The sequence below is a fragment of the Ursus arctos genome, unplaced genomic scaffold (genome assembly GCF_023065955.2).
Source record: "Ursus arctos isolate Adak ecotype North America unplaced genomic scaffold, UrsArc2.0 scaffold_21, whole genome shotgun sequence".
NCBI classification, from domain to species: domain Eukaryota; kingdom Metazoa; phylum Chordata; class Mammalia; order Carnivora; family Ursidae; genus Ursus; species Ursus arctos.
This window is the reverse complement of record NW_026622886.1, coordinates 43,505,514-43,533,057: the sequence shown is the minus strand read 5'-3', so window position 1 is coordinate 43,533,057 and position 27,544 is coordinate 43,505,514. Positions and strand designations below refer to the sequence as shown.

Here is a 27,544-nt window from a genome sequence, read left to right as displayed (position 1 = left end):
TTAATTCTCAAAAAAAAAATTTGAGAAATAGAGCGCATGCACCTGTGTGTGCAGGGGGAGGTGAAGGGCAGAGGGAGAGAGAATTTTAAGCAGGCTCCACGCCCAGAGGGAGGCCACGTGGGACTCCATCTCCCAACCCTGAGATGATGGCCTGAAATCAAGAGTCAGTTGCTTAATCAGCCACTCAGGCGCCCCCCCAACTAAATTTTAAAATTCGATTTTCTTTTTGCAAATATGGACATCTATAATTTAGGATTTTCTTAAAATGTCAACCCCCTATTCCACATACATGTTCGTCACAGTGTTCAGAATTCATGCTTGCGGATCCCCTGTTGTTTCATGCAGAACCAAGAATGTGGGCAGTTCTATAATTCATAATTTTCCTTTTCTACACATTCAGACTTCCAAGAGTAGAAAATGACTAAAATTATTAATCTATTGGAACATATCTTTCTCCATAGCTAAGGTAATCACTTTTCTTTCTGAACCTTGGCTAGTTAATGGGAATAAGGAAATGAGACACTTTTTGTTTCAGCAGAATAGTTAAGAGGTCTTTGAAGATTTTATTTATTCACTTGAGAGGGAGTGAGCAAGTGAGAGCCGGCGTATGAGCTGGGGGGGAGGGGCAGAGGGAGAAGCAGACTTTCTGCTGAGCAGGGAGCCCGATGCAGGACTGGATCCCAGCACCTTGGGATCATGACCCGAACTACAGGCAGACGCTTAATTGATTGAGCCACCCAGGTGCCCCGAATAGTCAAGAATTCTTAAAATTGTCTCTGAACCACTCACACTTCTAAAGAAGTTATACTGCAGAATTGTTTAATAAGGCAGGCCTGTGTGACTCCGCGTAACAGGTCTCAAGTTCGCCCTGTGTGTACTTATTATAATTTAAATGTTTTTCTGACTTGCTGTTTGGTTCTGTGTCTTGCTGCTAGAATCAACAGTAATGAGTTGCACTGTTTCATTCAGTGTGTCCATTAGAAGCTTTGGCGATAAACCACTGGGGGTAAGAGAATAATGGTTTACAACCTCAAAGGTATTTTGGCTGTACTAACTCTTACTCTAATTTTTGATCCCTATATTATTGAATACAGACATTCCCACCAGCCCTTTTGCCTGGTGCACGGTGATTTGCACATTTCGTCTCCATGTCTGATAAATTCTGGTTTTACGCAGTACGTATTAATCCATTGGAATTTTGTGTTTGTGTGAACAGAACTCACAAAGACACATTCCTTTTAACTCAATTTCAAGAGAAAATTAGTCCCCTCTTCTATGAACGATACATTCTCTACCCCGTTTCTTCTGGCTAACTTGCAAGATTTGGATTCATTTGGAAAGCAGTGACACAAAACATTTATGAAAAGAAAAGCTAAAAATACCCAATAATGTGCTTATTCTTTTTAGACTTCCTTTGGCAGTCAGTGCATGTCATACTATAAACATTCATTTTCTGGGAGAAAAAACCGAGGCAGACCAAATGCTTTCTAATGTGGCGTGGTCCCCAGCTCTTAGCCCTGAGCATCAGCTCTTGTGCCCCCTCCCCCCAGCTGCCCCCATAAGTAGCTGTCTTTTGATAAAGTTCCTGGTTTGAGGCTTGCTTTTCACTTCTGATTTGGCTCAAGGCCATTATGGGGAGGCGGGGGCTGTCCGAAGCAATGGTGAAATGACAGGATAGGATAGGAGATCTATCCTGCAAAGGAGCGCTGTTATATAATGTATCTTGCCTAACTTGGCCTGTTTGTATCCTTGTCTCATGGAAGAGCTCTGTACAGTGCCTAGGAAGAGGTTTAGTTGTAAGCAAGCATTAGCAATGTGACAATGCCCTCTCCTTGTTCACTCTCTGATACAACTTTTAAATAACCGCATGTAATGAGGACTCTAGTCATACTAGCCTTACTTCCTCTCAAGATTCACATGATTCCCCATCACAGAACCTTGGCCTGGGATTGCTGGTTTCCATTCTCCTTCCCATGTTAACTCACCTGTCCCCTCGGAGAAGTCTTCCAGAACCACCACTCTGAAGTAGGTACCCCGCCCCTCTTAAAGCCCTCTGCTCTTTCCTTTCATAGCAAAAATTGTAATACGTTGTTATATTTAGTTGAATGAGGACAGAGACTGCCATATTCACAGAGCGCAGAAGAAATGCTCCGTGCTTAGTAGGTGCTTGAAGGAATGAAAGCCTACTGATTTTGGATGGAAGTCGCAGTACTCGGTACTGTAAGTTTTCCTTTATACACAAATGTACACAATTTTTCCCCCTCTCCTAGACCATAAGCCTCCACGGTGTCTTACGCATTAGTTGTCATTTAAAAATAGATTGGTATTAAGTGTTATTACTAGTTTAGGTATAATTCACTTCATATATTTTTCCTCCTTATTTTAAGAAAGCCTGTCATTCATTTATTCAATAATTGAATTTATTTTATAAACAATTTATTTTTGCAATGAAGGGAAAGAGCAGAGGGGTTTTTAAAAGATTTTATGTATTTACTAGAGAGAGAGTGTGCTTGTGCCTACAGGGGGAAGGGGCAGAGGAAGAGGGAGAAGCAGACTCCCTGCTGAGCAGGGAGCTGATTAGGGGCTCAGGGCCTGATCCTGGTATCCTGAGATCTTGACCTGAGCCAAAGGCAGATGCTTAACCAACTGAGCCTCTCCAGGTGCCTGGAGAGCAGAGGGTTTTAGGAGGGAAGGGGTGCCTGTTTTATTTATTTATTTTAAAAAGATTTTTAAGTAATCTCTACACCCAACACGGGCTCGAACTCAAAATCCTGAGATTAGGAATCACAAGCTCCACTGACTGAGCCATCCAGGCGCCCCCATTTAATAATATTTTTTAAAAAGCTTACCAAATAGAACATCTCTCTAATTTTTCTTTGACGAGCTTGCTCCTTTAGTGCAAAGGAAACTGGTACGTGTTGTTTTTCAGGGAACACCTCTATTGTGTAGAGTGTGGTAAAGCTATACGTCTGTTTAGATGGCCAAGTTTACTGAGAAGGTGTATCCCTGTAAAGCAAGTCACATTTTCCTGTTGACATCTGTCCAGAAACTGTAGATGATTGTGTTCCAACAGAAACCTCATCATCCTCAAGGATATGAGATCCATTAAACAGAGTTAATATTAATACCACTAACCGGAGTTTACCAAATTCTTTCGAATGAGGTTTTCCAGGTTTTTCTTAATAGTTAGCTCTGGTTTGACTGTCAGTTGCTAGTCAAATGGTTTTTGTTTACTTGTTAATTTTTAATTTTTTTTTTTAATGGAGAGGGCCAGAGATGCGGTAGGAAGGATATCCCAGCCCATAAAAAATGATTAAAATGTGATATGCTTGTAAAAATGTTATGAGTAGAAGAGACCATCATTCATTCTAGATCTATTTATTTGCTTTAGAGAGAGCGCAAGAGCGGGAGAGAGCTCACACGCAAGTGGGGGGAGGGGAGAGGGAGAGACTCTTTTTGAAGCAGACTCCCTGCTGAGGATGCAACTTGATCTCACTACCCATGGTACCATGACCTGAGCTGAAACCCATTCGGATGCTTAACCAGCTGTGCCACTCAGGCGCCCCTAGAAGTGACCATCATTCTAAAACTGGACAGTCCAGTATGGTAGTTACTGGTCACATGTGATTGTTGAGCGCTTGAATGTGGCTGGCCTGAATTGAGAGGTGCCGTAAAGTATGAAATACACACTGAATTTCCGAGACAAAGGAAAGAGAATATAAAATAGAGTGAATCAGAGTGATTGTTTAATATTGCTTACATGTTGAAATAATATTTGGGATATGCTGACTTAAATTAATTTTTACCTTTTTAAAAAATACGAACATATAATGTATTATTTGGTTCAGGGGTACAGGTCTGTGATTCATCCGTCTTACACAATACGCAGCACTCACCACAACACATACACTCCCAGTGTCCATCACCCAGCCACCCCATCCCCCACCCCCTCCGCTTCAGCAGCGCTCAGTTTGTTTCCTGAGACCTGTTTGTTTCTTAACGTGGCTACTGGAAAATTTAAAATTATGTATGTGGCTCACATTCTGTTTTCTGCTGGACAATGCTGTTTGCTAAAGCAGAGCTGCAAGCTCTTGCCAGGGCTTTCGATCTCCATCTTTAGTGGCTGCAGATGTATGGATGGGTTGCCAGCCATTTGCTGGGAAGATTTTTCTTCGTGAAGGGGAACTTGCCTTTTACTGTTGGGAATAGTTCTTCAGCCTGTCTTGGGTCATGCATACCAGCATTTTGAGGTTATGAAACTTGTGTGTGGGCAACTTCCCTTTTTTCTGACCTATGAGCTGATAGGATAAAACTGTCCTAATGGCATTTCAAACTGCAACTCTACCTTAGGTTTACAGAGGATGGTGTTCATTATTTCATAGAGTATTAAAACAGCAAGAGTAATACGCATTTTATGGACTGTAATTGCTAACTGCTGCTACATCATTCAGTCAGCTAAGAATAATTTACTAATTATATATTGCAGCACTCAGTGTTTTTTTTTTCCCCCAGATGCTAAACAGAGTGAGATAATTGGAGGAGGAAGGATGAATTTAGGAATTGGAGATCAGAAGAATGGATTGACAAGATCTGGATTTAAGAGGTTTTAGTAAGCAATCAGCAAAGTGTTTTTCATGAAATTAATGCAGGTTAGACAACGTGTGTGTTAAGATTGTAAGGTAGTTTTCTAAATTCCCGTGTTCACGGTATGTTCACAATGTGCTTGGCTGGTGCTAGGGTTTTGGTGAACAAAACAGATAGAAACCTGCTCTCAAGTTTAGGTCGTAGTCTCAGGGCGCCTGGTTGTCTCTGTCAGTGGAGCACGTGACTCTTGGTCTTCTGGGTTGTAAGTTTGAGCCCCATGTTGGGTGTAGACCTTACTTAGAAATCTTTAAAAAAAAATTTTTTAGGGGTGCCTGGGGGGCTCCGTTAAGTGTCTGCCTTAGGCTCAGGTCATGATCTCAGGGTCTTGGGGTCTTAGGATTGAGAGCCCCCCTCACCCCGCGTCGGGCTCCCTCTGCCACTGCCCCTCCCCCCTCACTCTCGAGCTCTCTCTCAAATAAAATCTTTTAAAAAAAAAACTTCGTTTGTAGTTTGTATTCATCATTTCTCATCCATGTGAAGAACAAGATCTTAGTCCAAACTTTGGCTCTCATCTTTGTTTTGTATGTGCTAAAAAGAAATAAGTAATTTTTCATAAACCTGTCATTTTTACTTGCAGGATATTAAGGTTTTATGGGTAGCTGGAGCAATAGGTTTTTGAAGTTTTTTTGAAAATAAGAATACTATAAAAATCGCCTCATGTATAGTTTGGGGGAAAATGGTCCATCATCTTATTATCCTAATCCAAATACTGTTTGCAGAATTGTTTCCTAGTTTTTTCGTTTTTTTTTTTTTTTTTTTTTTTTTTTTAAATTTCTACAGCCGTTGTAGGGCTAGAACTCATGACCCCGCGATAGGAGTTGCATGCTGTATGGACTGAGCCAGCCAGGTGCCCCTCATTTGTCTTTTTACATACATATAATCCTACTGATTCTTTTAAATCCCATTTTAAAAAAATTGTGGTAAAATACACCTGACCTAAAATTTGCCATCTAAACAGTTTTTGTTGTTCACATAAACCATTTTTAAGTGTTCAGTGGTGTTAAGTACCTTTTCATTGTGGTGTCTCCAATTGCCAGAACTTCTCCATCTTGGAAACTGAAACTCTGTCTCCATTAAACTGCAACCCTCCCCTCCCCCATACTCTTGGCAGTCAGCATTCTGTTTTCTGTTTCTATGCATTTGACTATTCTAGGTAGTTCTTACAAGTGAAGTCCTACAGTATTAGTGTTTGTCTTTTTGTGACTGGTTTATTTCACTTAGCACGATGTCCTTAAGGTTCATCCGTGCTGTAGCATTTGTCAGAATGTCCTCCCATTAATGGAAGATTCTGCTGGATGTATATACCGCAATTTGCTTATCCATTCATCGGTCCGTGGATATTTGGATGCTTCCACGTCCTGGCTGTTGTGAATAATGCTGCAGTGAACATGGGTGCACAGATATGACTTAGAGACCCTGCTTTCAATTCTTTCAGGTATATACCCCCAAGTGGCATTGCTGAATTGGTAGTTATATTTTTAATTTTTTTAAAGGAATTCTGTCCTGACAAATTTGAATCTTGCTATTTAAACTTAGAATTATGAGCTCTTTCTGAATGACTTCACCTAGCACAGCTATCGTTTTCATGTCTGCCTTGTATTTTATTGAATAGGCATTATATTCCAAATATTGGAAGACTGGAATGTTTCTGATTTTTTGCTACTATACATAACAGTGTGAATATTTAGAGCGAGAAACCTTTTCCATTATGGATTAACTTTTCAGGATAGATGTACAAAACGGAATTTTACTTTGCAATGATGGTACGGCCATTTTTTTTTACCTCTTCCTTTTTTTTTTCTTTGTATGTTGACTTTTTTTTTTTCTTTTTAAGATTTTATTTATTTATTTGATAGAGACAGCGAGAGAGGGAACACAAGCAAGGGGAGTATAAGAGGGAGAAGCAGACTCCCCGCCGAGCAGGGAGCTTGATGCAGGACTCCAGGCTTGATCCCAGGACTCTGGGATCATGACCTGAGCCGAAGGCAGACGCTGAACGGCTGAGCCACCCAGGCGCCCCTATACCTCTTAGTTCTGTATCGCTAATTGAAGGCTGTATTTTTAACTAGTTTCTTTGTGCCCTTAGCTCCACTGGGTATAGTCATTAAAACAGAGGGAAAACTGGGGCCCCTGGCTGGCTCAGTGAGTAGAGCATGCCACTTTCCATCTCAGGTTTGTAAGTTCAAGCCTCCCTTTGGCCCCCCTAGAGTTTACTTAAAAAATAGAGGAAAAACTTTGTAAAGGCACCTCATTGTTATTTAATTGCATTCCTTTAACCAGTAAACTGAATATTTTTCTGTACTTCTAAGTGGCTCTTCCTCTTGGTGTGAGCATTGTTCATGGCCTTTGACCATTTTTCGAGGTAGGCAGGAAATCTCCAGAGAGCGCTGTTCTTCAGTCGTTTGCATACTTAGCTGGTAGATGGTTCCCCTTTTTTTGTGGTCAGCTAAACTTCAGGTTATTTTTGACTTACTGTGTTTGTTCCAAAGGGACATTACATATTCTGGCATTTTGAAATACTTCACAGTGTGTCTCAGGCTGACATCACTGAAACTTGCAGCAAAAAAAAAAAACCAAAAAAAAAAAAAAAAAACAAAAACACCAAAACACCACTTTACTCCTGTAATTATGACACAGGAAAGGCATTACTAAGAAAGCATCAATGTCCTGTGAATACACTATGGAATACAGAGGGTGGGAGCTGGATGAAGTGTCTTTTACTAACCATGTTTAAAAAAAAAAAAAAGGTGACTGAAGGTGCCTGTTTATCTTTGAATTTCGATAAATTTAGTGCCAGTTTTCCAACCACCCTGGTAGAATTCAGAGGAACCTAAAGTTTACAAATAGACCAGGTATTGAAAAGAGGATTGTAGGACAAACTAAAACCCCCAACTACCGAAGAGGATTTTTATACTGTTTGCTTATAAGCTTATTGTCTTTTGAAACATTACAATTAGATGGAATCTGGCATCACCGTCTACTTTAAGGTTTGCCTGTGTTGAAAATTTTTGCTTAATCTTTTATAATCTGATTAACTCCTAGTTTGCCCTCATTTAATTTTTTTTCTTCAGAATATTTTAATTAAGTGAATCTTTAAAGATTTGTAAGGAATTATTTCTGACTTTAGATAGATCATGAACCCTCCTTAATCCTCATATTCTTAGAAAACTCAAACAAGTTTACTCTGAAAATTTCCTATAAATGCTTGTTTCGAGGAATCCTTTTCGATATTTTGCCAGCGAAGTCATAGAAATTTATGGTGTATCTGATCACGGTTCTCAAACAGCAAACCAAAAACTGAAAAACCTGTGTGAAAATAGAAAACAAAATAGCTGTATGCATTCCATAGGAGGAAAAAAAATACCAATATTAAAAATGAAGTTTAGCATTCCACTGTGTTTTACAGTTTATGGAGCTTTCCAAGGGACTTAAAATGCAGTTGATTTATTTGGGCTCTAATTTCAGTGGAACTTGGAGATGAGAAATTAAACCAACAGAAGTTTTTATTGGTTTATACCTTCTGCAGATATCAGATTTTAATTGCCTCGCAGAGGTGAATTCAGGGATATTTGACTGGAGTCCGTCATTTCCCAGCTATGGGAAAATGTAAATATTATGTAGGTGGTTTAAAGAAACAATAATATTACTTTTGCCCATTTAAGGTCTGTTTCTGTTTGTTTAAACAGGCTTGTGGATCGCTGTTTCTTGCCAGTTTTCCTTTGGGGGGAAGTTACTGCCCTTTCAGATCTCTCTGAAGTTTGAAAATTGCTCTCTCTAATGACCGGCGCTCTGGCCACGTGGTCAGTCGGTTGGAAGGGGTGTGGTGGTGGGGCTGCTGCTGTGGCTGAGCCGAGCTGGGGTTTGATCTTGGCTGTCCTGTTGGGCTCGGTGAGAGGACGTGTGTCCTATGAACTGTACCCAGAGCATAATTATTCCTGCCATTTCGTGTGGAGGATTGGAGCTAGGTCCTCTAGCAGAAAGTAGTTCCTTTAAAAAAGGCAAACATAGCACCAGTATCAGCAAATCAACTTAAAATTCATTCTCGCTGGAGTAGTTCTGTGCAGTTTTAATTAACAGTGGACCTTGATCTTTTGAGGTGAGGGCTATTAAAAAAGAAAAAAGGAACTGGATTTTGTTATGGGCTAAAAGGGGGTGTGTGCTTGATTGATGACAAGCAGCTGTGTAAGGCAGCCTGGGTTTAAATCCGTGCTAGCCAGCCAGTGTCTTGGGCAAGTCCTCGCACCTCTTCAAGCCCCGATCTGTGAAGTACCAGCATGCTTGGAGCATAATAAGCTGGAATCAATATTAGCAATTTAAAAAAACTAGCTCTTTATTTTTAAAAGGTTCTTCTTCCATATACAGTCACGCACTTCGTTAGAGTTTTGGGCTGAGTGGAGGGAGATTTGAAGCCAAAGAATGAAAGGTGGCAGGAAATGAGGTGTGTCTCTTTGGTTTTATTAACCGAAATAACTGGGAATCTCTTTGTCCTCCATCGGGAAGAAGCTTCAGTCCTTCCTGGAGGCTTAATTTTTTTTTTTTTTAAGCCACTTTCAGTCTCACTGTAGTTCCTTTGTTTTCTGGGAAAGGGGTTGTCTTCTGACCAAGCCTGAGGCCACCTATCAAAGTCTTCACCCAACTTCTTTTTTCCCTTAAAGCAAGTCATCCCAGTGAAAAGAGAATGACCAGGCCTGTGAAAATGTGGTTCTTTTGTTTAAGAGTTTATGGATAGGTTAACAGACCGAATCTTTTTCTTTTAACTTCTCTGTTCTCCCTCTCTTACCTGCCTCTGGTGCAGGATTCTGGCTGCAGAGTTCTCCTCAAGGGTGCCAGCTTGACCTGGTGACAAATTTTGCTTCTTCCTGGGGACTTTCCTTTTTCCTCCAGAAGGTGTAAATCGCCTTGTGCTCACTGTTTTGTTTCTGGTTTTCATGAGATCAAATCGAATGAGGTAATGCAGGTGAACTGTGTAAAGTCACTGCAAAGGCCATGCTGCGGGCTGTCACTGGAATCCCATCTCCACGCGCTGTGGCTGGGTCCCCGGCCCTCTGGTCTTCCACCCACAGTGTGTCAGCGCTGCTGGACACAGCCACGGTTCCGAACCAAGCCCGCTTGTGCGCCGTTCGAACGCAGGCATTAGCTGCCCAGGGAGTCCCGTGGTCTGCTTGGCAAACTCTTCCGAGTTCGTTTATGCTCCATAAAACCGGCATGAGTGTTGGAATCTGGTGGGAAACCTCTTCCTTTGGACCACGTGAGCCTCTTGGGGTTTGCTCTTCCCTCTCCGTCCCCAGTCTGGCCTTGCTTTGGTTGTGTTTCTTACAATAAATTGGTTGTCTAAAACTGGCGTTATATTCTTAATGCTGCTGTGAGTATTTTTAATCAGTTGAATTGTAAATTAGCTGAACTGTAAATTTTACTGATACTCTTATGTAAATATTACCTACTTACGCGTATAAAAAACTTGGGTCATTAACTAGCATGTGAGTACATGCTCAATAAAGGTTAATTATTATTTTTAGTAGTATTAGCATTATTAAAAACAATTTGCTAGGAGATTTTACTAAGGTAGTGTGATATGGTAGAAGAATCTAGGGATCTAGAATTGGGAAATCATCTTGGTTTTGAATCTCTGGTAGCTTTGAACAGTTTCCTTAACTTGAGTTATCAGCTTGTTAATCTTTTTTTTTTTTTTTAAGATTTTGTTTATTTGAGAGAGAGAAAGAAAGCCCGCGCATGCCTGCTCGAGAGAGAACATGAGCTGGGGGGGAGGCAGACTGCCTGCTGAGCGGGAAGGCTCCATCCCAGACTCTGGGATCCTGACCTGAGCTGAAGGCAGACGCTTGACTTACTGAGCCACCCAGGCGTCCTCAGCTTGTTAATCTTTAAAACAGTTGTTAGTGAGGGGTGTGGAAAGTATTCCTAGGTTATAAATTGTTACATAATTGCAAATATGACTGCATCACCGGTATGTTTAGAGACTACTATAAAATTGTTTTCTTCATATATGTTGTGTCCTATAAATTGATTTTAAATTCTCCACCTACAGTAGTATTGGAGGTAACACTTCATAGTTACTGAAAAATAAGTTTATCCTCCCATCTCACTCATGTATGTCTATTTTTATCTGAAAGGTAGTGATTTTTTAAAAATTGTTATGTATTTATTAGAGAAAGCACACGTAGGGGGAGTAGCAGGCAGAGAGAGAAGCAGGCTCCTTATTGAGGAGCGAGCCCAATGCAGGACTGGATCCCAGGAGCCTGGGATCATGACCTGAGCCAAAGGCAGACGATTAACCGACTGAGTCACCCAGGCGTTGCAGCAAGGTAGTGATTTGTATTTGGGGACCTGAACATTTTACATCTAAGCAGCACGTTTAAATTAGCTTATGAATGGTGTTTATGAAGCACTCTGATGCTTTGGAGAAAGATGGCATCCTAGCTCATTATTGAATGAATGCATCGGGGGCTTCGAGTAAATTTAGTTCTGAGCCTTCCAGATTATGCTGTGAGCTTCATGAGGGCGGACCATGTCTGTCTTGTTCACCATTATATGTTCATTGTTAGTGGGGTACTTGTCCGAGGGCACAGAATGAGGTCTGTTGTTACTTTTTAAAAAGATTTTAAGTAATTTCTACGCCCAACGTGGGACCTGAACTCACAACCCCAAGGTTAAGATTCACAGTAACTGAGCCAGCCAGGTGCCTCTGTTATGTTATGTTATTTATTTAATTCATTTATTTGTTTATTTATTTTTAAAGTAGGTTCCAGGCCTAATGTGGAGCTCCATCTCATGACCCTGACATCAAGGGTCACATGCTCCACCGAGCCAGCCAGGTGTTCTGTTGTTACTTATTTATTTACTTTTTTAAAGATTTTATTTATTTGATAGAGAGACAGCGGGAGAGGGAACACAAGTGGGGGGAGTGGGAGAGGGAGAAGCAGGCTTCTCACTGAGCAGGGAGCCCGATGAAGGGCTCTGGGATCGTGACCTGAGCCGAAGGCAGCTTCACGAACGACTGAGCCACCCAGGCGCCCCATCTGTCGTTATTTGTTAATGGACCACCTGGTTTTCATTTGACTGGGTTTGTGTCAGAATCATAATCAAGAAAAAGAAGTTGGGTGAAGGCAGTGAAACATGTTTCTTTCAGAGGGAATAATGGTAAAACAATGGTAATAAATTCTGTGTCATGTGAAGGTGAGACTTTTAGATGAAATAGAAAATATATTGGTCTGGGGATGTGGAGACCTGGGTCCTAGGCCTGTACTTTGTTCCTAAGAGGTAATTTTGGAAGTTAATGGTTAATTGATTCTAGACCTGAATTCCTGATTGGAGGGAAAGTAAGTCTTAAAAGTGATGAAAGTCTTGAAAGAGATTCTGTGGAATGTATTGAGATGCCAAATGAATGAGTTTGGAAACAGCTGTATTAGGTCATATCTGGTTGGGCGGGGTTGAACTTAAGTGAATTGGTTAGTCATTGGTGTTTGAGAAATGAGTAGAATATGTACAATTCTTTCTTCCTTTCCTTTTCCTTTTCTCTCTCTCTCTCTTTTTTTTTCTTTTAAGAGTTTTTATTTATTTGACAGAGATAGAGATAGTCAGCAAGGGAGGGAACACAAGCAGGGGGAGTGGGAGAGGGAGAAGCAGGCTCCCAGCGGAGGAGCCTGAGGAGGAGCCTGACATGGGGCTCGATCCCAGAACGCCGGGATCACGCCCTGAGCCAAAGGCAGACGCTTAACGACGGAGCCACCCAGGCACCCCTCTTTCTTTTCTTTTTCTTTTTTTTTTTTTTTAAGATTTTATTTATTTATTTGAGAGAGAGTGCTAACCAGGGAGAGCACAGGGGGAGGGGAGAGAGGGAGAAGCAGGCTCCCCATTGAGCAGGGAGTCTGGGGCTTGATCCCAGGATTCTGGGATCATAATCTGAGCCGAAGGCAGATGCTTAACCCACTGAGCCACCCAGGAACCCCGTAGAATTATTTCTTTTCCTGAAGAGCTAATGTCTAGGGAAAGAAATAAGGGGGTCCTGGGTGGTTTATCGAATTTATATAATAGTGCCCTGTATAATAGTGCCGATAAGAATGGGTTTTGCGCAAGCCAAAGGGAACACTTAATTGTTCTGACCTTCTATATTGCAGGAGTTATAAACCTAGTGTCAAGAACTATTTAAGAAAGAGCCCACCAGCAATGCCACACTCCTCAAAAACAGGGCAGGATGAATGTATGAGAGTCCTGTGCTCACGGAGAGTGCTGGGCCAGCGGGGGTAGTTACTGTGCTTCCTGAAGGGTGAGTGCTTGTAAGCAGGTGCGCACTCCTATCTGGGAGTGAGGAAGTGTATTCATTTCCTTCAGAAGATTAAATTTTGTCTTTTGTTTCCAGTGTCTCTTTTATTCCAGTTGGTCTGCATTCACTGTTCCCAGGTAAACGTTCCAAATAAATTTCTTTTAGCGCTATAAAACATCAGAGTCGTGTATCCAAATGTGAGGCTTCCAGAGGCTTCTATCCCTTTGCCCACATCCTGTGTAGAGTGCCTTACTCAGCCTCTCCATTCACTGATCCATGGATATCCAGTTCAAGGCTCATTTCTTACAATGTCTTGTCCTCTGATTGCTACAGGTGTATTTAAGTATTGCCTTTCTGACAAGACTGAAGAAGACTGTTGAGGGCTAGGGGCCTTTGCTTTATCGAGGCCATATTAAATGATTTGTGAGGGTGGTGATTAACTTGATTCATTATTGAGACTTTCTTTCCTGGGAAGAATTATTTTTAATCTGAGCGATTTATTTAGAACTTTCATCTGTTTCTAATTTCATACAGACTTCATGAGGTACTTCAGCAAGACCCTAGAAGGAAAGATATTTCTTTAAAATTGGACTGTTATTTATTTATTTTAAAAAGATTTTATTTATTTATTTGACAGAGACAGCCAGCGAGAGAGGGAACACAAGCAGGGGGAGTGGGAGAGGAAGAAGCAGGCTCATAGCGGAGGAGCCTGATGTGGGGCTCCATCCCAGAACGCCGGAATCATGCCCTGAGCCGAAGGCAGACGCTTAACGACTGAGCCACGCAGGCACCCCTAAAATTGGACTTTTAGACATTTGAGGGATTACTGAAAATTTAGAAAGATGTAACTGTGACTCTAAAGGTATGGACTGGGTGGAATGGTTCCTTTTAATGTGAAGAGTCTGAGGTTTTCTCCTATTAGCTAGAAGGAACATGCTTAAATTTAAATTTAAATTTAAATCCATGCTTTTAGTCATGGAAATCATGAAAAACTATTTTTCTAGTGACTCTTGTTCTTTCCATTAAATACATCCTAGTGTCCTTGAAATTCTGTGGTGTTTTAGATTTGGAAAATGTGTGATGTGATAATACGGATGGCAGATTTCATAGCTGCTCACATTTTGTGTTTTAATTTGAAATGTTGGCTGCACAAAAGGAGTCTTGTGTCAGAATGGTTTATGTGAACTCACATGTTGTATTGGCATTTTGTGGCAAGTTGAGTACCAAGACTCCAGACCCTTAATGTTACAGTTATTAAGCATTATTTGAAGTATCTCTGAATTTACATACAGGCATTACATTCATTTAGGCACTGATTGATTTTTAACAATTTTAGTGATCAAAAGGGAGAATGTGGGCTGAACTATCAAGTAATAGATTCCCCCAGCTGTATAATTTATGTCACCAAAAAGGTAGACACATAAAGTTAAAAAGCTGTTTCAAAATACTGACCTGTTCTTTGTGGCTGTTAGGACTTGCAGGAGTGAGTTCTAGCCAGACCTCAGTGGCTGTCTGGTTATTGAGGTGGAATGAAGGCAGTGGGTGTGGGGATGAAGTGGAAGAGGGGCCGGGTTGCAGATCCTGGCAAATTGGGATTTGGTAACTCTGGATGTGGGTATTAGGGTGGTGAGAGAGGACAGGGATGAATCATGGGTTTCTTGGCTTGGGTGACTCAGGAGGTGATGTGGGCATTCGCCAAGAAAGGCAATATAGAAGAAAAATCAGACTCGGGAGGGAGGATAAGTTCAGACAACCTATTGACTCCAGGCAATAAATAATGAATGAATGAATCTAGGTGTAGTTTTTTGAGCAGTCTGTAGGGCATCAGAGAGACTTGTCCATAAGCTAGAGGACGTAGACCTGATCTGGGGAGAGAGCTTTGGGATTTGTTCAAGCCGTGGGAGGAGGAGGACCCAGGCAAGAAGGACACACTGGCATTTAAAGGGTAAGCAGAGAAGAAGGGTGTGTCCCCAGAGATAACCAGAGTGAGTGGCTGGAGAGGTGGGAAGAAAGCCAGGGGAGTGGTGTCCTGGGAGCCCAGGGAGGAGCCCGCCTCAGGAACAGGGGCTTGGTCAGTAGGACAAGTGTGGCATACAGAAAAGCCAGGGAGCCAGGGACTGAATTTGAGCCAGTAGGAGTCTCTGGAGACCCGCAGGAGCTCCTCTTCAGTGAACCACAGGAGCTCCCCTTCAGTGAACCACAGGAGCTCCTCTTCAGTGAACCGCAGTGGCAGCCCAACTGCAGAGGGAGGAGGAGTGAATAGCTGTGGAGGAGATGGGAAAGTGAGTGCAGACACTTCTTCCAAGGTTTGGCTGGGAAGGAAAGGACCATGCCCTAAAATGAGGCCATGGGACAGAGGGAGTCGTTGGTGTGTTGTCATCATTTTTAAATGAGACCCTTGAGTAGAAAGAAAGTGGAAGGGGATTGGAGGATACAGGTGAGAGACAAGGGTTCCTTTAATGAGATGGCTGTCTTGGCAGCAGAAGGGATGGTGTTTGGACCGGAAGTGGGGAAGGACTGCTTAGAAAGAAGATGGCTCCTCTCCGAGAAGAAGGGAGGGGTTAAGTCTGGGAAACGTGCCTGATGGAGGTGGTGGTGACTAGGAGTTTGAGTAGTGGCAGATTGGTCCTGATCAAGCAGGTGGGTGTGCATGTGTGTGGGTGTGTGTGGAGAGAAAGCCAGAGGCACAGAGAAAGAGGAGGGAGCTCTGGTGGGTCTGGAGGACCAGGTGGTGTTGTGGGTGGAGCGGATGGTGAGGGGCACACCTGTGGGTGTGGTGAACGGCTGGGAGAGGAAGCAGGTGCTAAAAGGGCCTTGCTTGCCAGGCCAAGATCTTTGGGTTATATTTTCTGGGTAAGGAGGAGCCGTGTAAGGAGGAGAAATGAGGTCAGATCTATGATTTTGCACCTGATAGCAGTTTACCGCAGAGTTTACACAGAGATAGGGATATTGTTTGGGAGGCTTTGCAGTAACCTGGGTGAAGGTCATTAGGGCTTGCAGTGGGGCAGTTACTGTGGGAGAGGTGAGGATTCCTGAAGTTGACTAGGTAGGTTGGCACCTGTTTGACCAGGTGGGGAAAGAGGGACGGACACAGGTATGTGGATGGGGTTGCTGAGGACGGTACTGCCATTGTGGAACTAGGGGGAAGATAAGCCAGTTTAGCGAGGTGGCAGACACTTCAATTTTCAGGCACGTTTTGCATCCAGTTGGCAACTAGAGTGAGGGGTCTGAAGCTCAGGATAGAGGTCTCTGCAAGAGACAGAAGCATGAGATCATCATCCTTGAATTGGAATTGGTTAGGATTTATTTGAAGGAACAAGAGAAAGATAAAAATCTTGATGTGGATATGGACTGTACAAGGTAAACTTCTCGGACCATTTCAGTATTACTAACTTTCGTAGAATAAAGTCTTCGACCAGAATGTGAATGTGCCTCCCAGAATGGCTCAAACATCAATGATGAAAGGATGTTAGGAAATAAACTGAAGAAAGTTTCAATAGAAATGTTTTATCTTGATAGTTTCTTTCCCTGCTAGGATGAAATCCCTTTCTTAATCCTTGTTTGTTATTTTTGATAAGAGTCTTGAGAAAACTAATGGGAACTAGCTGGTTGTACTTCTGAAACGTCTTTGAAGATGAAATATGCTCTCTTGAGTGTGGTATCACGGCATTTCACTCCTCAGTTTGGCACCAATGAATACCTAAGACTCGGATATGCTGACGCAGTGTCCAGAGATGGATTAAAAAAAACCAAACAAAAATTAAATTCAAGTGGTTTTCAGGAAATAGGCTGATTACAATTTATATTTAGCTACATACTTGTTTGTAGAGCCTTACTTTGGATCTGCCATAAAATCCACATTTTTCCATTTTCCTTCCCAAAATGTAGAAGCAGGTAATAACTGCTGACCTGTGGAAATGTTAACTAAACAGAAGTTAAGTCTATCTATCTATCTATCTATCTATCTATCTATCTATCTATCTATTTATTTTTAAGTTTTATTTTTATTTAAGTAACCTCTATACCCAGCATGGGGCTCAAAGTCACCACCTGGAAATCAGGAGTTGCCATCTTACCCAACTGAGCCAGCTCCCCCCTTTTTTGGGAAGTAAAGTCTTGAGATCCTTTGGAAGTTCCAGCAGTGTGGTGGGAGCTTTAGAATTTGTATAGAGATGTGGTTCAGGTTCTCCCTAACCCGCTGCCTCTCTGAAGTGCCTGCACTACATTTGGTTGTAATGCCATAGAAGGGTCCTGCTTTTATGGTATCGACGAACATTTACTTTTTCAAAGATTTTATTTGTGTATTGAGAGAGCATACAGGCATGAGTGGGGTGGAGGGGCAGAAGGGTAGGAAGAGAGGGGATCCCAGGTGGACTCTAGCTGAGTGCTGAGCCTGACGGGTAAATGGTAGTTCACAGTACAGTAATTATGTAAAAGTAGTGTGAATAAATACCCTTATAGCTGACCATCCAGCTTTATTTTTAAGAATCTGAGAGAGAGTGGGTGTCTGCGCATGTATGGGGGAGGGGCGGGGGGAGAGGAGAGAGAAAATTCCAAGCAGACTCTGCACTGAGTGCCCAGCTGGTGGTGGGGCTCAGGCTCACCACACTGAGATCATGACCTGAGTGGAAACCAAGAGTGGGACGCTTAACCAACTGAGCCACCCAGACCCCCCTGACCATCCAACTTTAAAGATAACACTTTGCAGATGAAGTTGAAGTTCCTGGGTCTTCCTGGCCCCTCCCATTCCCTCCCTCTCCAGTTCCTTTGTGTCGTTGCCACCCATGTCTTTAATACCTTTATGACTGGTGTCTGTGTAAATATTAATCATCAATAGTTAGTGTTACTTCACCTGTTGTTTTTTTTTTTTTTTTAAAGCTTGCAGATGTGGTGTGATTGCCTGTATTCTGCTGCAGGCCACTTTTTTTTTTTTTTTTTTTTTTTTAAGATTTTATTTATTTGACAGAGAGGGAGAGCCAGGCAGTGCGAGAGGGAACACAGCAGGGGGAGTGGGAGAGGAAGAAGCAGGCTCCCAGCGGAGCAGGGAGCCCGATGCAGGGCTTGATCCCAGGACCCTGGGATCATGCCCTGAGCCGAAGGCAGATGCTTAACGACTGAGCCACCCAGGTGCCCCTGCTGCAGGGTCACTTCTATTCAGCTTTGTTTTTGAGATTCTCGCTACTCCAGTTCATTCTTTAAGTGCTGAGCACCACTGTGTCCATTTTTCTGTTGATGGACATTTAACATATCCTCCTTTTTCCCTATTACAAATGACATTGCGATACACTTCTTTAGGTGTCTCCTTCCACGTGTGTGGGACTTTCTGTAGGCTGTATGTAATCCCAGGAGTGGAATTGCTTAGTTGTGGAGAAGGGAATGTGTATCTTCATGTTGGTTGGCCAGGTTCCTCAGTTCCGTCGTTGAATTGGACAGCTTGAGGATTTAATTATTCTTCACTTGTATGTTAGTATTTTCTTGAAACCATAATGGGCCTATGGAAATGTGTGGTTTGGGGAAAATTTGCAATACAGAATAGGTCGTATTTATTATGTATTAATGATTTGTAACTTCAGTGATTGTGTAAAGTTCCATTTAAATGAATACTATATGGTTTTTATATCCTCACCTAGGATCACGATGAAAGTCTATAAAAAAAGAAATTACTGAACTGTATTTTTTTGGTTATCTGTGTTCACCTGAAGTTATGTGGAGTGTGGCTTGGTGGGAGGGGTTAAAAAACATTTTTATTGAGGTGTAATTGACATGTTGTTTCAGTTGTACAACATAATGATTCAGTATCTGTATGTTCCAAAATGATCATCAGATCACTGTACCTTGTTACAGAATTTTTGTTCTTGTCGTGAGAACATAGGGCTTAAGTACCTTAACTGCTACTCTCTCAGCTACTTTCAAATATGTGCCCCACAGTGTTAGTAATTTTGGCCCCAATGCTGTACTGAAAATCTCTTCTTCAGTCCTCGTTCTATCTCAGAGTGATCAAGTGGAATGGAATGAATGAAGAATGGCATAAATCCTGATGGGATCTTTTTGAAGTAACCGGGCATGCTCCCTTCGGCTGAAAGCAGGTTCTGTTTTCTTATCATAGTCTTCCTCAAGCTGCCTAGGTTTAGTTTGTGTTTTCCAAGAGACTTGTTGGACTGGATTTAGGCTGATACTAATCAGTTCCTTCATATTTCCCCCTCGGCTTTTTTTTTTTTTTTTTTTTTTTTAAAGAGAGAGGGGAGGGGAGAGGGACAGGGAGAGAGAGAATCCTAAGCAGGGATTCCCAAGTAGGAGCCAGACACGGGGCTTGATCTCACAACCCTGAGATCATGACCTGAGCTGAAATCAGGAGTTGGACACTTAAGTGACTGAGCCACCCAGGTGCCCCTTCCCCTGTGGGTTTTTAAAGAACTTCTGCACAACTCTCTTTTTAGTAAGATCCAAAAACCATTTGCTATTATGGTTTAGTTGTTTCTCCAAACATTTATTTGCTTCTGGCAGGAATCAGTAAAAGAGCTACTCCTTGTGGACCTTGGCTGTAAGTTCTGCCATGTGTCATGTCATTATTGACAGACTTTTTTTTTTTTTAAATATTTATTTATTCGACAGATAGAGACAGCCAGCGAGAGAGGGAACACAAGCAGGGGGAGTGGGAGAGGAAGAAGCAGGCTCATAGCGGAGGAGCCTGATGTGGGGGCTCGATCCCATAACGCCAGGATCACGCCCTGAGCCGAAGGCAGACGCTTAACCGCTGTGCCACCCAGGCGCCCCTATTGACAGACTTTCTGCAGGAATACAACGGGAAAGATCTCCTCGCCATCATATGAGGAGATGAGGGGTGAGCTTTGCATTTATGCGGATTTAATGTTGATCACTACTGATTTATCTGAGGCTTTGTGGGCCTGTTACATGTTCTCCACTCTCCTGTTAGTTGTTGTTTTTTTTACGTTTTTATGTATTTATTTATTTTTAAAGATTTCACTTTTTTATTTGACTTGGGGGAAGCAAGTGAGCACAAGCAGAGGGAGAGTGAGAAGCAGGCTCCCCTCTGAGCAGGGAGTGGACTCCATCCCAGGACCCTGAGATCAGGACCTGAGCCAAAGGCAGATGCTTAACCGACTAAGCCACCCCAGTGCCCCTCCTGCTAGTTTAGACTAAGAGCTTTAAAGCCGGTGATCATCAAAATAGAGAACAAATTGGAAATCCTGTGGATGTGGGGTCCTGTGAGTGTACAGTTGTCAAGACTGGGTTTGAGAAATGACTTGACCTCAAGGGACATTTATTGGGCAGGTAATCTGTCTTGAACAGCAGCATTTCCTTAGTCCTGGATAGCCTCCTTTGTGACCCCCTGAAGTACCTAGTGACTCTTATTCTGATACTTAGAGCCATTGAATCATAGCTATTTGTTGCAAATTATCTTTTCTGCTGTATCAGGCTTCCTTTTTTTCTTTTTCTTTCTTTTTTTTTTTTTTTTTTAAGATTTTATTTATTTGACAGAGAGAGACAGCCAGCGAGAGAGGGAACACAAGCAGGGGGAGTGTGAGAGGAGGAAGCAGGCTCCCAGTGGAGGAACCTGATGTGGGGCTCGATCCCAGGACCCTGGGATCACGCCCTGAGCCAAAGGCAGACGCTTAACGACTGAGCCACCCAGGCACCCCTGTATCAGGCTTCCTTGTAAGCTGATCAAAATAAGCTCTGGTTGACAACTCGCCTGGTTATATATTTTTTAAATTTTTGTTTAAAGTAGGCTCCACACCCAGCATGAGGCTTGAACTGGTGACCCTGAGATCAAGAGTCCCGTGCTCCACCGACTGTGCCAGCCAGGCGCCCCTTACTCGGCTTTTCAGTTGTTTCCTTTCTCCTCTGACCTAGCAATTCTACTTCTAAAAATTTATCCTTAAATTAAAAAAAAAAAGCTCCAAAACCCAAAGATACATGAAAAGATTTGTTACAAGAATGCTCATTAAAGCATATATTTATATATATTTTTTTAAGATTTAAAAATTTTTTTGGGATGCCTAGGTGGTTCAGTTGGTTAGGCATCTGCGTTCAGCTCAGGTCATGATCGCAGAGTCCTAGAATCAAGTCCCGCATGGGGCTCCTTGCTCAGCGGGGAGCCTGCTTCTCCCTCTGCCTGCTGCTGCCCCTGCTTGGGCTCTCGTTCTTTCTCTCTCTGATAGATAAAAAAAAGTTTTTTTTAAAGATTTTATTTGTTTATGTATTTATGATCTACAACATGACTTGATATCCATAGTGAACTGATTATTACAGTCAAGCTAATTAACATGTCATTTCCTCATGACCATGTTTTTGTAATGAGAGCAACCTGAAATCCGTTGTAGCCTATTTCCTGTGTTTAGTACAGTATTAACTGTAGTTAGCCCGCCTGTGCATCACTCTCTAGACTGAACTCATTCTACAGAACTGAAACTTTGTACCCTTTGACCAACAAACATAAGCTGTTGTTACAGTATTCAGTACACACATATTCACAATTTTTTTTAAACTGGAAAAGATTTTTAAAACGGCATGTAGTTTAAATACAAAAATAGAAAAAAAAAAAAAAAAAACAAAAAACAAAACAGACCCCAAAGGATTTACCTCACTGGGTGATAGGATAATCTCATTTGACTTTTTTTTTTTTCCCTCCTGTAATTGTCTTGTTTTTCTTTTGTAATAGAAAAAAATTTGCCTATGATTTTATTCTGGTGTCTGTGGGTAAAAACACCCGAGAGGTTCCTGGCAGGTTAATCCTAAAAAGGACAATTTGATTTTTTACTTTATCTTAGAGTTTCATTTGTTCCCCTTGATTGACTAATTATTTAAATAGTTAAGATTCATTGTGGCATGCATACAGTTGTGTCCAAAATACTCTTTCTTACAATGGCAACTTCCTAAGAGTATCCTTTAAATTGCATATAGTTTGTTAATCTTATTGTGGTATTTTGTTTTTCTTAACTGTAGTTTCCCGTTATTTGGATTTTTTTGCATGTCGACATTACTGAAAATAAATATTTTGCTTTGCAGGGATAGTAAACCAGACAGAGTAGTGTTGATAATTCAAGGAAATAGCCGAAGCCATCAGTTAAAATTGCTTAAAAAGCCGGGTGTACCTTGATTAGAGGTTTCTAAAGTAGAAAGCCGAGGGGGGGGATTGGGGGGCGCCTGGGTGGCACAGCGGTTAAGCGTCTGCCTTCGGCTCTGGGCGTGATCCCGGCGTTCTGGGATCGAGCCCCGCATCAGGCTCCTCTGCTGGGAGCCTGCTTCTTCCTCTCCCACTCCCCCTGCTTGTGTTCCCTCTCTCTCTCTGGCTGTCTCTCTGTCAAAAAAATAAATATTAAAAAAAAAAAAAAAGTAAAGTAGAAAGCCGGGAATATTCTTAATTCCCAGTGCCTGTGCTGTTAAAACTGTTCCTGCAATGAAGGTGGGGAGAGCGAGAGTCCACGAGTGGGTCAGGAAGAGTGCGGGCCAGCAAACCACACTTGCAGGGCCCGCCGTGGGAGCGTAAGACTTCTCGGCAGTGTTGTGTGTTCTCTCAGCAAACGTAGTCTTCTTTATGTCTGCTTCAGTATAGATCTCTTGTCTTCTAAGTCTTAAGCCCGCCCGTCTCAGGTGTGTGTGCCGTATTTATCCCCACCACCTTCGGTAAACCTCCGAATGGACACCAGTGTGAGAAGCAGGGCCTAGACAGCTTGGGTTTTTTCTTACGGAATCAGGTGGGAAGTGTTGATGGTTTGCATGCTTTGAGGGAGCTTCTAGGTTCATTCTACCAATATCAGATGCCTGCTGGGCTGAGACTCTGAGGGTTGGGCTGAAAGAGCTTGAAGGAAATGGACAGGTAACTATGGCGAGCCCATGAAGTGATGAGTGTGTGGTGTGTTGGTGGGTAGGCACTGTATTCAGTGTGTTATTACAGTATCTCAGTTGGTTACCGACCCAGCAACAAGCCTTGTTACCCACTTTATTTACAAGACAGTACAGTGCAGATGAAGTATCCTTTCTTGAGAAAAATTTTCATTTTAAAAGTTTCTGTGTGCTTTAGGTATATGTTGTTTTATTAAGTGAAGCTGTATTCCTAGCCTGCCTTCTCTCTCAGCCAAAAAAAAAAAAAAAGAAAGAAAGAAAAATGTTGTTCCTGAGGTTAAGAATGGAGCATATATTTTTTTTTTTTTTAAAGATTTTATTTATTTATGTGACAGAGAGACAGCCAGCGAGAGAGGGAACACAGCAGGGGGAGTGGGAGAGGAAGAAGCAGGCTCCCAGCGGAGGAGCCTGATGTGGGACTCGATCCCGGATCGCCAGGATCACGCCCTGAGCCGAAGGCAGACGCTTTAACGACTGCGCTACCCAGGCGCCCCAAGAATGGAGCATATTTTATACTCAGACACAGAATCTTCATCTTATTTATGTAGATATTTGAGTTTTGAAAATGGAGATATAACTAGAATAAGTAAAATGTGTAAATATTCATTGCACAGCTTAATAAGGTTCTCTTTCCCTCACTTTCTGTCCCCTCTCCAGCTCAAACTACAGTACATTTCTGGCATCCCAGGAGGTTCATTTGTGTCCGTGCCTTTTTTTTTTTTTTTGGAAAGCATATGTGCTGCTGCAGCGAGCCCTTCGTGTCCGTTCCTCATCGGTCATCTTCTCACCTTTCTGCGAGAACCACTGTTCTGATTTCTGTTACTATAAATTAACCGCTGCATCTCGAACTTCATATAAATGAAATCTGCAGTACATACTCTTTCTGCACCTGGCGTCTTTTGCCCAATGCAATGTCCGGTGATTCACCCACGTGTGATTTATCATTCATCAAACATAAACGAAGCCCGTATTTGTTTTATTCACAGAGTTAAATTGTTTTTTGGTCCTTCTAGGAGTATAAGACAGAGGAAGTGGGAAATAAGTCCAGATTTCAGGAGTGCTGTACAAGGTACCCGAGAGAAAGGCATATGGCTGACCATGACCTAGAACGTGCCGAGGAAAAGTCTTGATGATATGCTGGTACCAGGCTTTGTGTAGAAGAAGGAGTGAGGCTGGTACTCTGAAAAGTGGCTGGATCGCAGACATGTGGGCGCTAGAGCTTGGGTAGGGGGTGGAGTCTGGGCTCCCAACAGATATCGGTGTTCGATGCATGCGTGAGATGGATGGCAGGCATAAACTTGGCCCCCGGACCTGGACCAGGTCAAGGAGATGCTTTCTTGAATGTCTGGCCATGAAACCTTTGAGGTATTTACCACTTTGGAAAGATTCGTTGGGCAGTGGTAGGCATCGCGGGGATGTCGGCCGAGAAGCATTCAAGGTCAGGAGGAAGATCTGGGCTGGAGAAAAAGAACGCAAAACTGGTTGTAGCTGTGGGAGTGGACCAAGGCTCCTGGCTAGAGCTCTGGAGTAGTGGGGTTCACCAGGGGTGGGTGTCAGAATTGCTCATAAGACTCTTGGAAGTATATTGGGGGGCCTACCTAGGAGCTTTGATTGGCTTCTGGGGTCACAGCAGCTACTTGGATTTTTACAGATGCCTCCTTTTATTCTAATGTGCGTTCCCTCCTCATGCTGCAGGTTAGAGTCGAAGGGAGGTGGGTCTCGGGCTCCCCTCTAGGACACACATCCCACTGGCAGGAGAGTCAGAAGACAGAAATTTTGCTGTCTGGGTAGGCAAGAGAGCAGTGTTCAATGTGTCCCAAAGGTCTTGTTTCCAGAGTGGTCATGGTGTCCCTGCTTAAACACTGCCTAAACAGGGAGCCTGCCAGCTTCCCAGGCAGCTGTTTTTGGACCATTTCGAAGATCAGAAAAGCTTTTTGGTGAAATAAGCCACACTGTCTCCGTGTATAGCTGTCGCAGACTGGGCCTTGCAAGGAGCACAAGGCTAGTCCACGCTACATGTGATAACTCCTATGGTTATAACGACAGTTTTCACAGCTGCCCAGCTTCCTTTCCCCATACTCAGCCTCCCCAGTGCTTACTACTCCCCAGTGTAGCCATCAGAGCCTTTGTTGTGATCCTTTTAAAATTGTTTCTCTTTTCACTGTTGCTCTTCAGATAAGACATTCCCCAAATTTGGCATTTTGACCAGCACTAAATAGAGAGGGACCATTTATTCCCCTCTCGTTGTGTAGATAAGATACTTCTGCATTTTTTGAGGTGGTGTGGAGGGATCATAAGTGTAGACCTTGTATATATACCTTTAATTCATCTTGAATTCATCCTCCTGTTTGAGCCTGTGGATCTTAACTTTTATCTGGCCCACCCTCCCACCTGTGTGTGATAAGCAAATTTGATCCTCTCCAAGCAAAAGAGGAGAACCAGAGCCTCAGCGGACAGCCTTGCCTGCATGTCCCTACCCCATGACTCCTCTGATGTGTTCAGTTCTAATCTGACAGATAAGACCAAATTCAAATTTTTTTAAAAAAGATTTTGTTTATTTGAGAGAGAGAGAGAGCACGCTCGCACAAGCGGGCACGCTCGCACAAGCGGGCACGCTCGCACAAGCGGGCACGCTCGCACAAGCAGGGGGAGTGGCAGGGACAGAGGGATAAGCAGGCTCCCCTCCGAGCAGAGAGTCCAATGTGGGGCTTAGATCCCAGGATGCTGGGATCATGACCTGAGCCAAAGGCAGATACTTAACTGAATGAGCCACCCAGGCACCCCTCGAATATTTAATCAATACTTGACTCATGAATTGTCCTCGGTTGCCGAAATAAGATTGCCTTTGAACTCTAGGAGATGTTTACTAGGAGAGGAGTTCTAAGGGGTCTTGCCTTTTCCTGTAACTTAAAGAAGCAGTTATACTACACTTACACCAAAGTGATTTGCCATTTTGTTTTGGATGTTTCCTATTGGTTCTTACACATATTTGCTTACAATATATCATACTCATTGGAAAGTCCCTGCTCTGAGTATTTACTTTAGTCACACCGTCCTATAAACTATATGACTTGGTCATGTAAGGCTTTATGGCTGGATTCCCCCCTCCCTTTTTAAAGATTTTTTATTTACTTATTTGGCAGGAGAGAGCAAGCATAAGCAGGGGGAGCTACAGAGGGAGAAGGAGAAGCAGGCTCCCCCCCCCCCCCCAGCAGGGAGCCAGACAGGGTACTTGATCCCAGGACCCCAGGATCATGACCTGAGCTAAAGACAGATGCCTAACTGACTGAGCCACCCAGGCATCCCTGGATTTTTGCCTTTGCCTCTACTGCTACTAACACTGATTTGTTAAATGCTTATAAAGTAGTTTCCAAGAGGGATTTGTTATATGTGCTTTGCTGCATTTGATATAAATAGATTTGAGGTTGGTGCCATATAACCATATACAGAGCTAACTTTGTAAGGAAATATTATTGTGTTTCAGACCTGTAAATCTAATCATGGAAAAAGCAATCTCTTGACAGGCTGTGCCTCTCCGTGGTGCCCCCTCTTTTTTAAAATTTAAATTAAATAATTTTTTTTAAAGATTTATTTCATTTGAGAGATAGAGTGGAGAGGGGTAGGAAGGAGCAGAGGGGAAGGGAGACTCTGCACTGAGCTCCGAGCTCGATGTGGGGTTTGATCCAGAGACCGCGACCTGAGCCGAAACCAAGTGTTGGATGCTTATTGGACAGAGCCACCCAGTGTGTCCCCCCCCCCCTTTTTAAAGTGCTGACTAAATGTCAGGAACTTTGGCAGCTTACCTAATTTAAGGCTGAAGATATATGGACAGGCAATAAAAATAATGACCTTCATACTTTGAGATAAAATATTAAGTTATTTTTAAGGTGTCATTTAATGTTTGATTGTAGTGTAGACTTGATTGTTATATATAAACTGTCAAACCTTTTTTTTTTAAGATTTTATTTATTCCTTCGACAGAGAGAGAGCTAGCGAGAGAGGGAACACAAGCAGGGGGAGTGGGAGAGGAAGAAGCAGGCTCATAGCGGAGGAGCCTGATGTGGGGCTCGATCCCAGAACGCCAGGATCATGCCCTGAGCCAAAGGCAGATGCTTAAGAACTAAGCCACCCAGGCGCCCCAAACTGTCAAGCTTTTAAGATTTTGGTCTTAAGTAATCTCTACACCCAATGTGGGTCTTGAACTCACGACCCTGAAACCAAGCGTCGCATGCACCACACGTACTGAACCAGCCAGGCGTCCGCAAACATTCTTTCTGAATTACGGCCAGTGCTAAGGCAGCAGCTTGACATTTACAGTAGATTGTTGGTGGTTAGATATTAGGTTATCATGCTTTTCAGTGTGTCAGCAGTGGCCTTTTTGCATAGGGATGGAAGAGGGTGGCATCATAGCTACAGTTGAAAGAACTGAGGTGCTAATGGCAGAATAAACCTTGTAATCTTAAGGTTTCTTGAATAATGTAATTTTCCAAATAGATGACATATTTTGTTCTGCTTTGTGGAACCGGGTCTGTGACTTCTTTAAAGGCACTGTTTTAAAACTTTCTGCATCTTTCTGTGTATGCTATAATACAGTGCTCGCTTCTTGCCAGGTCTTTTTTTTTTTTTTTTTTTTAAACACACTCTCGGACCACGACTTTACAGGCACTATGTCTATTTTGTAGAAGAAACAGATTAATTTATTTTTCCAGCCGGTGCTTGCACAGCCCTCAGACTTGGGGACTTCTTTTCATTTAT

General features: G+C 42.6%; 1 protein-coding gene across 1 annotated transcript in view; it reads left to right on the top strand.

Annotated features, from left to right (window-relative positions):
- RASSF3 (Ras association domain family member 3) overlaps positions 1 to 27,544 on the top strand; it is a 68,502-nt gene that overhangs the window by 3,715 nt on the left and 37,243 nt on the right. The window lies entirely within an intron of this gene.